This window comes from Eptesicus fuscus, chromosome 1, assembly GCF_027574615.1.
Source record: "Eptesicus fuscus isolate TK198812 chromosome 1, DD_ASM_mEF_20220401, whole genome shotgun sequence".
Lineage (NCBI taxonomy): Eukaryota > Metazoa > Chordata > Mammalia > Chiroptera > Vespertilionidae > Eptesicus > Eptesicus fuscus.
The window spans coordinates 102115526-102127242 of record NC_072473.1 but is presented as its reverse complement, the minus strand read 5'-3'; the positions used below and the strand labels follow the sequence as shown (position 1 = coordinate 102127242).

General features: G+C 39.9%; 1 pseudogene; it reads right to left on the bottom strand.

Moving 5' to 3' along the window:
* Window positions 1–1026: 1026 nt before the first annotated feature.
* On the bottom strand, window positions 1027–2199 carry LOC103298446 (bone morphogenetic protein 15-like; annotated as a pseudogene).
* Window positions 2200–11717: the final 9518 nt, after the last annotated feature.

Here is an 11717-nt window from a genome sequence, read left to right as displayed (position 1 = left end):
GCTCCATGCCTTCCATGGCAGCAAGCCCTTATCCCCCAGAGACCCATACCTAGAGCCAAACTGAACTTACACAAATAGGCAAGCCCAGAATGAAGTCAGACCCAGGCCTCAGCATGATGCATCCTTACCCCACAGTCTTTTAAGCTTTCTAACTGCAGCCTTCTCCCCCTAACCAGGCCAACTCCTAGCCTCTGAAGGGTTAAAATGACTCCCCATATACATAATCCTAATGAGAAATGACAGCTCTTTCCCTCTTTCTCTTCATCATAGATGTGGGTGGTTTTGAACTGATTTTGTCTCAGATAGCTCCATATTCCAGTTTCCCCATTGGTCTTATTAAAGGTTGTTCTCCTCACCTACAGATAGGAAGGAAGCTCAGATACTTTTCCCAGTTCAGAGGCTGAGAGGAAAAGCTCCAATAGTTTAGGGGGAAAATCCATTGGAAGATTTTTATGGAGATTATTGCCAACAAGTATTCTAATTTATTTGGGGGAAAGTTAGTTTTTAGGTTAAGAGGGCAATCCAAACACAAAGTCAGGTATTCTTTCTGATTAGGCACTAGTTTCTAGAATATAGGAGGCAAGGAAGAGGAGTATAAAAATCTCAATTTGCCTTCTTTACCCCTAATCTAGAGAGCCTCAGAAGATTTACACTAGGAAGATTCCACCTTTCCCAGGTCTTGGTGGGACAATGCCTAAAGTTCTACCCATAATGGACTCGTGACTTTTTTAACAAAGTCACCATGAAAAGACAAGAAAATAGAGAGGACATATTCAAAGGAACATTACTCAAGCATTAAGGGCTCTGACTAGTGGTCAAAACATACTGATGTTTGGTATCAGAACTGTTTTATAATGTGAGGAGATCATAAACAGGGGAGAGAACTTAAGTAACAACACTTAAGGCAAGGAATAGAACCCATATATTAGATAGAGATCACTTGCAGATTTAACATTGACATTTGTTTCTTTATTTTAAACCTTACTCCAATTTCTTGGGAAACCCAAGCTACCTGTACCTGTGCTATCACCTGCATATGCAGGACTGGGCAATCATATCCTCATACTCCTAGTACAAGATATTCCCAGTAGCCTCAACCATAGGATGCTAATGGGAACATACTTATAAGGGACACACGAGGGCTGAGGAACACTCTGGTTCACAAGCTCATTGGCAAGGTTCTGAATAGTGTCGTGATTGGGAGAATTGAGACCAAAGCAGAGTACCTGAGGGCAGGCTCCATTACAGTAGTTTGGGGTATAGAGACTAGGAGTAATGATCTAGTGATCCAAGCCCAGCTGGTGGAAGCTGACTTGGAAATGGTGGCGGGAACACTGGTTACTTTCAGGCCTGTCATGTTCCTGGGAAGGGCCAGGAATCTTAAGATGCAATACTGCCTGCTTGCTGTGCCCTCGGCAAGAGAAGAGAAGAGTCCCTTTCCATAAATTCCTCCAGGCCTCTGGTAGAAGTTTGGCCTTCTGAACACTTTTATGAGTGTCATTGAAAGAGAGTAACAAGAAGGCAGTGTCCAAGGATAAAGTGCTATGCCACAGGAGCTTACAACCCTCACTACCTTTTTGCTGCTGACACATGAAGCATAGTCATAGAACCCTATACCTCTTGTGATTCCAGAGCCTTTGATGAATGTGTTGTGTAATATCGATCTCTGTTCAAGCTTCAGATAGTTGGGGAGGTTTTAAGAACCTCTTCCTGAGGGAGGAAAGCAGTCAGTTGGGCTTTTCTGGACCTAGGGCTCCACATGGCAGGGGAGGTGGAAGCCAGCTAGGTGACGGTAAAGCACAGTGGCTCTGACTAGTTGGTAGGTGACCTGGTTTGGTCTCAGAGGAAAGTCCAGTGTCTGTGTATGCCAGGGGTCTCTGAGAGGCATTGCTACATTGGCCAAGGGCCTCACCAGCCTCACCATGGTGGCCCTAATTGTGTGGTTCTTCCTAGGGTGCCCATACACCTCAGCTGAGTGCTGGTACAACTCCAGCATGTACTACTTTGAATACCCTAGGACACGTGCCTTCCTCTGATGCTTGCCAGGGGCTTCTTCTAGCAGCTCCTGAATCTGGGGCAAGGCAGGGACTTCAGCCAGGGGCCAGTAGAGTGCTGCCCTACCTTTTCCATGTGGACTCTGTGTTCTGTAAAAAGCACCAGTCCCCAAAGAAGAATTCTAAAGATGCTGAGGAGAACCATCTTGAAAGGCTTGGTGTTCAGTAATGTGTTCCAGCTTAGCCCAAAGGATATCACTCTGTCCCCTTCCTGTCACACAGGTAACTGCATCCTGGCTCCACAACCAAAAGGGTAGAGCAAGAAAAATTGAAAGGCAGGCAAGCCCTATGTTGCTTCTCATGGGAAGATCTTCTAGACCAAATGAGGTCTCCTAACTTGGCCTCTTTACACCAAAACAAATAGAAACAGCAGGTGGGACAAGGCAGCATGCCGCTCCTGCTCTCCAGGGCTGGTAACAAGATAGCATTTATTCGGAGGCTGAGGTAATTTAAAAGCAGAAGTCCATTCCAGGACCTGCTCCCTTACCTTATCCACTAGGATGAAAAAAAAAAAACAAAACAGCTGAATGAAAACTTTAAGTTAAAAATATTAGTTATCTAGGAAAGAAAAAAAAGTAAGTCCTCACTAGACTGACCAGGTTTCCTCATTGCTCTTTGCTCAGCAGAGACACTTCCTCTAAGTATATTGAAGCTAACTATAGGAAATCAGAGTTCATGGTTCAGCTCCTTCTTCCCTTGAGAGTTGTGCAGAAACCCTGTTTCCAGGGACTTGACTGAGGTTGATCAAATTAAGGTTGATTAAGGCTGTGGCAGAGCCAGGACTTCAAAGCAGGTCCTCTGGTCTAAGTTCAGTTCTTTATTCACTCCATATCATTGCTTCCAATATAAGTTAGAGAATGAGAGACTGAAGTTTCATACTTTGACCAATTTAATTTTCTTAATTAAAAAAAACACTTCAATTACTGTTGACATTCAATACTATAGTTACTATAGTAGTATCGTAGATTCAGGTTTAGAGCATAGTGATCAGGCATTTATATACCTTACAAAGTGATCCCCAACCTTAGACTTAGGAAGTCCAGCAGACATCATGATAAAGGTCTAATTATGAAACTTCTTAATCCTCATTTTCTTTACTTGTTTGATGAGGATGATAATAATATATACCCTACAGGATTTTATGATGATTAAGTGAGATAATGTGGGTGAAACACTTAATGTAGTGTCTAGCTCAGGGTAAATTTTCAGTAAATATTAGCTCTTACTCTTGGCTAAGAGCTTGATCTCTGGAGCCAGTAAGGCAAAGTATTGAGTTCCATTCTTAAGTGATTTTGAGCTCGTTACTGAAATCTTTCTGGGCTTAAATTTTTCGTATCTGTATCATAGGATTGTTAAGAAGATGCAATATGATCATACATGTAATGCAGTGAATGCAGTGCCTCTTTACAGAGGAAGTAATAAACTTAGATAGTGTTACATGATTATTAATGGTATGAGTACTGACAAAATTTGAGTTTTCTGCCTGGAACAATCTTTACTGTTTAATGATGAAAGTCTGCTATTGGAAACTATGATTGGGATCTTCCATGTTCTACCCTCTCCTGCCCTCTGTCCAATCCCATTCATAGATCCTTCCTTCATACTCAGAAGTAAAGGGCCAACAGCATGGAACATTACTTCTCTCAGTGAAATTTGCATTTTTCAAAGGACCAAAATCCTAAGATGGAAAAAGGAAACCTTAATGGTACAAGTTCCAGGCCTAGTTTAGAACACTTAACATTTGGGCTGGACAATTGTTATGGGAGACTTTCCTGTGCATTGTAGGATATTTAACAGCATTTTTGGCTTCAACCCACTTGCTTGCAGTGCAATAATCCACCTCTGGTGCTTGTTTAGCATAACAGAGAGATCAACTACTGGGGCCACTCACAAGGTTCAGCTTGCCTATCTGGATCCTGGTGGGGTAAACACATAAAGTAAAGGCCAGCACTTGCCATTTCTGACCTACCTTCACAGCAATTAAGGATGGGTTTTCCTATTTGTTTTTCAAGAATTGTTTTTTCCTCTTTCCTTTTATGACAACTAAAAATATCTTTAGACATTGCCACATGTCTCCTGGGGAGAAAAATCACTCACAGTTGAAAACTATTGTTTTATAGGATTCTATGGGGAGGGGAGGTCTTCACCAGGATATATTAAAATGGCATCATGTATCATAAGTGTAAAACGTCTTTAGGAATCAGGCAGAAATGAAAATGCAAGGAAGCAGCTGAAACCGGTTTGGCTCAGTGGATAGAGCGTCGATCTGTGGACTGGAAGGTCCCAGGTTCGATTCAGGTCAAGGGCATGTACATTGGTTGCGGGCACATCCCCCGGTGGGGGGTGTGCAGGAGGCAGCTGGTCAATGTCTCTCTCTCATCGATGTTTCTAGCTCTCTATCCCTCTCCCTTCCTCTCTGTGAAAAATCAATAAAATATATATTTTAAAAAAAAGAAAGAAAATGCAAGGAAGCAGTAAAGTAAATAATGAGTGGTGGGGTTTGTGGAAAACTGGAGAGTGTATGCCACACCTAAAGGCATTCAAAAGATATAAAAAAATCTCTGTAAACCAGACAAAGTACATCTTGAGGATTGAAACAGACTGCTGGTTTGAAGCTTGAGATGTAGGCTGTTGATTAAAGATGGCTCAACTCTGGCACATGCTATCTTCATTTGAACTAATGATCCTTCACCCCAACTTCTGTTCTTCCTCCCTCCCTTTCTGCTTTCAAAATAAAAATGGTCCTAAATAATCAAGGCATACTAAGTCAACCTAAAACAAAAAATAATTTTAAACTCCACTAAAATTTTAAAAATGTGCTATTCAAATGAACACATTTGAAAAATTATCTGATAATTTGAAACTACCTATATGTTCCATGGAAAGGACAATAACATGTAAGAATAATAAAGGCAGGAAAGAAAGAAATCACAAAAGAACACCAGGAAAACATAGATTAAAATATTAGCAGGTATTGTGTCTACGTGGATTTTTTCTCTATATTTTTTGTTTTCCTATATTTTAAATTTTTTTAAAAGGCTAATGTTATAGTGTGAGAAGTCTATACTTGAAAAGAGCTTTATGACATCCAGTACTTGAACAGGTAGGGAAGGTATCACAAAATCAAAATAAATGATTAAGATTCTAATGGCTAAGCTAGCCCTCCCATCCATGCCGTGTCGGAGGCTTCATGTCTGATGAATCATAAGAGAACCTGAAGTTCCCGGAGTGTGGTTATTAACATTATTAATAATTGGAACACTAATCTCTGCCCACTGCATTCTGTTCTCTGGTTGCTTTCTGCTGCTTTTTAATGATACACTTTTGCTTTTCCCCATGTACTCCACATTATACACATGCTGTACTGCTTTACCTTCCCTCGATTTATGCATGTCTCTAGCAGATGGTTGGGCTAGTCCACCTCTGGTGCTTGTTTAGCATAACAGAGAGATCAACTACTGGGGCCACTCACAAGGTTCAGCTTGCCTATCTGGATCCTGGTGGGGTAAACACATAAAGTAAAGGCCAGCACTTGCCATTTCTGACCTACCTTCACAGCAATTAAGGATGGGTTTTCCTATTTGTTTTTCAAGAATTGTTTTTCCTCTCTCCTTTTATTCTACTGTACCCCATCCTTTTCCTTGCTCCTCCCTAGATTTCTGTAAAACTTCCCATGAAGATTGATGATAAGGACAGGGAATTTTCAATGAAAATTAATGCCATATTGAAAGTTCAGAATTGTGAGTCCCTGCCTAATTTTTGTTTTTGGTGACTTAGTCTTCATGAAGGATTGACAGGTCATCCTTTACCCATTCCTTTCCCAATCTAGAGAAAAAATGTGCCACATCAACCATCCAGTATCCTCAGTATGATAGGACTTTTGAGCACATGAGGACATGAGTCATTAAAAAAATTGAGATTGACTTCAAATAACACACTTCCAGTCTCTTGAAGCTCATAGCATAGTTCAAATCACCTCCCAGGAGCTTGGTGTTCTGGCTGCCTCAATTCAGAGCTACATTTCTCCCCATACTCTTAGCATGATGATTTTAAACTCCTGTGAGTCTAAGGAGTACTTATGGATGCTTACTATGGCAAAACAAGTTGCTTTTTTTTAAAAATCTGATCTGGGTCCTAAGATCTAGCCTTTCACGGTAAGGACTTCTAAGGAGTTGAAGGTTGTTATTGTTCTAGGATATTACAAGTTTTGCCTTAACAATTAAAGATGTACACAGATTGAGATGGGAGAGCTATAAAGTGCCAGCCTAAAGTTTACCATAATATGTTATTTCCGTGTGGATGGGGAAAATCAATTTCTAATTCATAAAATATAACTCCAGATGCCAGTCATTACGTACTTTTCCAGTTTCAGCTTAAAAGCACTCTGTGCAGTGTATTCACAGAAGGCAGAAAAGGGGGGTTACTTTCCTCTTACCCCAGGTGAAGAAGGAAAAAAATGGAATTTTGTGGAGAGGAAACCAAGAAAATGGTTGGGGTGGTGTGATTGTTGGAGGAGGAGCCTGGATAAATGGTGGTCTCCATATATTTTCAGGACGTCTCTTTTCTCTCCAGAGCTGGAGGAAAATCAATATCATGTTTTCAGATGGGTAAATGGAGTCGTCTCTTTAAAGTGCCCGGGTCAGTTCACCACACGTAGGGCAGCTGCTGCTTTCCAGACTGCCCAGCGATTCCCAGGCTAGGAGGATTGACAAGGCGATGATAAACTAACGTGCCCCCTCAGCTCTGGGTGTGTGCCATTGTTCCCACAGCTGAGACCCTCTGCTGCTATTTGCTTTCTCCCACATACATTATTCAACAGCCCAGGAAAAGGCCAAGAACCTCTTTCATTCAGGAATTCTGTATTAAAATAATCAATTTCAAACTGAAGCCGGGAAGGCCAGCTTGCTACAGGGAGAGCCTATTAATAAGCCACCAGTCTTTTCCATTTGCATTGAACTCATGCCTGTATTGTGATAATATGGGATTATTTTTTTTTTTCAGTTTCCTCCAAGAAACTAAACATCACATTGGTTCTCCTGCTCTTTCATAAAAACCGTGTAGAAGAGCTTCTTCATTTGATCCCATCATTAATAGAACACTAGAGGCCATATTTGTGCCTGCTACTCTGCACTGGCTAATTCTGATTTTGAAAGTACTTTTAAAAAGCCATTAACTCTCCATGAAATGTATCAGGAAGAAAAGTTTTCAAGTGTTTTGTTTTCCATTCATTGGCCTTACATTTCTTGTCTTGATTCTCCTGCCCCTTGCCTAACCCTCCCCCACCATGTGCATACACACACACACACACACACACACACACACACACACACTGTGATATTACAACACCAAGTCGAAAAATTAGAAACCTTACATATACATCAGAATAAGTTTTAAGTGCATTCTAACAGCACCATGAGATGCTTTCCCAAATGGGTAAAATTTTCTATTTGGTTAATAAAAGCTAATCAGAAATTTCCTTTTTTTGTGGCTGCCTTTTTGTCAAAATTGTTTCTAAGTTTACATCAGTCATTTTTTGTGTTTTTAAACAATTCAGTGACCAAAAAGTAACTATTAATCATCACCATCATGTAATCAGTTCAACTAACATTTATTGAATGCCAACTGAGAATACAGGAAATCCTCAGTTCTGATTCCCCAAGTGCCTTGTAAAACATAGATCTTTAATAGGCTTGCCAGATTTAGCAAATAAAAACACAGGACACTTAGGTAAATGTGAATTTTTAAGAAATAACAAATAATTGTTTAGTATAAGTATTTCCATGCAATATTTGGGACAAATTTATACTAAAAATTTCATTCTGTATCTGAAATTAAAATGTAACCAGAGTCCTATATTATATCTGGACACCTTATTTTTTAAAGGAATCTTTGACATGACCTTGAGGTTTTTGATGTTGGTATTTTCTTTTTTTTTTTCTTTGTGACTTTTTTCCCCACTTTTTTTCATTTAGGTATTATATGTGTACATATCTTACCATTGTCCCCCCCATCCCACACCCATACATGCCCTTACCCCCAGAGTTTTGCGTCCATTGGTTATGCTTATATGCATGCATACAAGTTCTTCGGTTGATCTCTTATCTCCCCCACCTCTCCCTAACTTTCCCCCTGTAATTTGACAGTCTGTTTGATGCTTTACTGTCTCTGTATCTATATTTTTGTTCATCAGTTTATAATGTTCTTTATTATCCATAAATGAGTGAGATCATGTGGTATTTTTCTTTCATTGACTGGCTTATTTCACTTAGCATAATGTTCTCCAATTCCATCCAGGTTGCTGCAAATGATGCTGGTATTTTCTACTTCCCTCTTATCTCTAAAACTTAGAAGAGAGACTGATTCACTGAAAGCTTAGTTTGTAGGGTTCAAGTTAATTAAAATTTAACTTTTTCATGTAAGAAGAAGGTTTTTCAACTAATTTATAGAGGGATCTTTTTTTCTCCTTTTTGTTCCACAGGTGGCATAGAATAGATTTTTTTTCAAATTTTTTGTGATAAATTATTAAAAGTACTAAACTATTTTAAAGTAATTCTAAAATAACTCATAAAAATAAACATTCCTATCCCAGTAGTGAATTGGTTTAATAAAAATAAAGAAATGTTACCCAAAATAATTCAAAGTGTATCCCATACTGTGCCAAGGACTGCTAAACATTAAAGAAACAAAACAGAGGTGAATGTATCCATGAAAATAGCCAGTGAATGAATACTCAATGAAAAATAGCAACAGCTGACTGTTAACATGTCATGGCACAGGAGAGACACAGAGGAGAAGACACTTGAAACCAATGGTAGGGGTCCATTCTAGAGGGAGAGAGAGAGAGAGAGAGAGAGAGAGAGAGAGAGAGAGAGAGAGAGAAATACAGAAGGCTATAAATAGGGAGGATGCTTGAATAAATTGGAAATACATCAGTGCAATGGAATATTATGAAGACATCAAAAAGAATGAAATAGAGCTCTACCAGCTGATTTAGAAAGATTGCCATGATGGTTGCTTAATATGAAAATAAGATGCAGAAAAGTGTTTTTAATTTTTATAAAATACTTATTTTAAAGTTTTCATTGCTATATAATTATTTTTCCATGAAGGAAAATATGGAAAGGTACATACTGAGTAGTGAGTATAGGTTAGAAGGGTAGAAAGGCAGATATGGGGCAGAAAATGATGTAGATGGAAGAGTAAACCCTGTTAAGGGGGGGAAATACAAAGATTGCACTTGAAGTAAAATCACACATGTGTGTGTATTTTTCTTCTTAAAGTAAAGTTTAGGAATTTTTTTCTGCAACTTCTTTTCTGTGTAGCCCCAAATAAAGTAATCATTGTTAAATCTATTGCTGGTGACTTCAGCTGTCAGTATGTGTGCAAGGCAAGCTCTCGTTGAGGAAGAAAATTCCAATTGCTGTGAAGTGGAACCTTCACTAGCACATAGAGACCATGACATTGCCTAAGACCATGAAAATTCAGAGGGTGCATCAACTTTAAATAATACTTTTAAAAGCTTAACTCCTAGTTAGCGAGAGTTGCTAGCAAATATGGAAAGCTGCCTCAATGTCACTCATTGCAGTAAAATCCATCTCTGGGTCATGTCATTAATTATGGAATTGATTTGAGGGTTGTTCCTCTCAGTCTCTGTGCTAAAATTGCTCTGATCCCCAATTCTGTTTTCTCAAATTTCCTCTGGCTGACAACATTCCATTTCTGTGATACGCTTTGGAAACTCTATGGGCTATACAAGGTGGGGCAAAAGGTTTACAGTTGTGAGTACCCAAAACACAGAGATTATTCTTGTATTATTCTTTATTTATTATTGTATTTATTTCCATAGGGACAACTATAAGACTATGTTTGCCCCACCTTGTATTTTAAATAAAATGAAAATCAGAAAATATATCCTGGAAGAGTTCTAATATATCTATGCTGCATTTCTAATAAGGTGCTTGTAGTGGTTCTATAGCCAGGGAGGAGATCCATTCCACAAAAATAACAACAACAACAAAATAATCCAATACAAAGGCACAGGATGCAGCCTTATTCATCTCTGCAAGAAAAATATGATAAGAGCCTGAGCTGAGGTTCTGACAGTGGGTGTGGAAAACACAGTCTGCTTTGCAATGTCATGTGAGTATTTTGAAGGGGAACTTAGACTACCACTTATAGGAATAGACAGTCTGGAAGAAGAGTAGTAGGTTTGGGTAGGTGAGAGATATTTGACTGTCCATACGTGGTAAAGGTTGAGAAGGGACTTGGAAATGTGAATTTAGGAGACAGGTAAGGTCTGAGAGAGGTGAAAATAAAAGCCTGAATCACTGAGAAAGTCTAGAGATAAAAGAGAGGAAGGGGAAGGACCTCATTTTAGGAATGGGAAGAGGAAGGAGAGCTGGAAAAAAGATAAATGTGTCGGGAAATATGGGAGAGGGAAACAGAAACAGAAAGGGGCAATGTTCATTACTAAAGCAATGGTTTCACGAAAGAGAGCTTGATCAGCAGTGGTGAATGCTGTCCAGAGGATAAAGATGTTAAGGACTGATAGGAAGCACTTGTAGTCAGCAATTAGCAGTAGTGATTTTTAGGAGATCATATCAGGAGAGTAATTGATTTGAAAGTGATTGTGAAGGTTTAAGGAGTAGTTAGTAAAGAGGCAAAGACAACATGAATGAACCTAGAGGATATTCTGTTAAGTGAAATAAGTCAGACAGAGAAAGATAAATACCACATGATTTTACTTATATGTGGAATATAAAAAACAAAATAAATGAACAAACAAAACAGAAACAAACTCATAGATACAGAGAACAAACTGATGGTTGCCAGAGTAAGGGATTTGGAGGACTGGGTGAAAAAGGTGAAGAAATTGAGTACAGATTTGTATTTACAAAATAGTCACTGGGAGTAAAGTATAGCATAGGGAATATCGTCAATAATATTGTAATAACTATGTATGGTGCTAGGTGGGTACTGGAAATATCAGGGGGCATAACATTATCCTGTCTAATAAAGAGGAGATATGCTAATTGTCCCTCATGCCTTTGCAAAGATGGCGGCACTCACAGCCAATAAGGAGGGGATATGCTAATTGCTGCCTTGCCCTCAAAGATGGCAGCACCCACAGCCACAAGATGGTGGCACCCGGTTCCCTCAGCCCCACTGGGGTGGCAGGTGCGCAGCAAGGCTGGGCCCATTCTCAGTCAGGCCCGGCCGCTCTGTGCACCTGCCTCCGGAGTCCCCCAGTCCACTCAGACCCCCAGCTACCCAGGGCCAGCCCGAGGCGCAGGTAAGCCTTGGAGGGTGGCTGCTCAGCTGCCCAGGGCTACCCAAGGCTCAGGTAACCAGGGCCAGCCGAGGCTTGTGCTGCCAGCAGTGGCAGCAGCAGAGGTGTGATGGGGCATCGCCTTCCCCTGATCGCCGGGTTGCCTCCCATCCCTGAGGGATCCTGGACTGTGACAGGGGGCAGGCTGGGCTAAGGGACCCCCCTCCAGTGCATGAATTTTCATGCACCGGGCCTCTAGTAAATTATATAACTGCCTAACTACTATGCTATACACCTGAAAGTAATAGTAATATATATATTACAGTTGACATTCAATATTATTTTGAATATATATATATATATATATATATATATATATATATATATATGGCTAA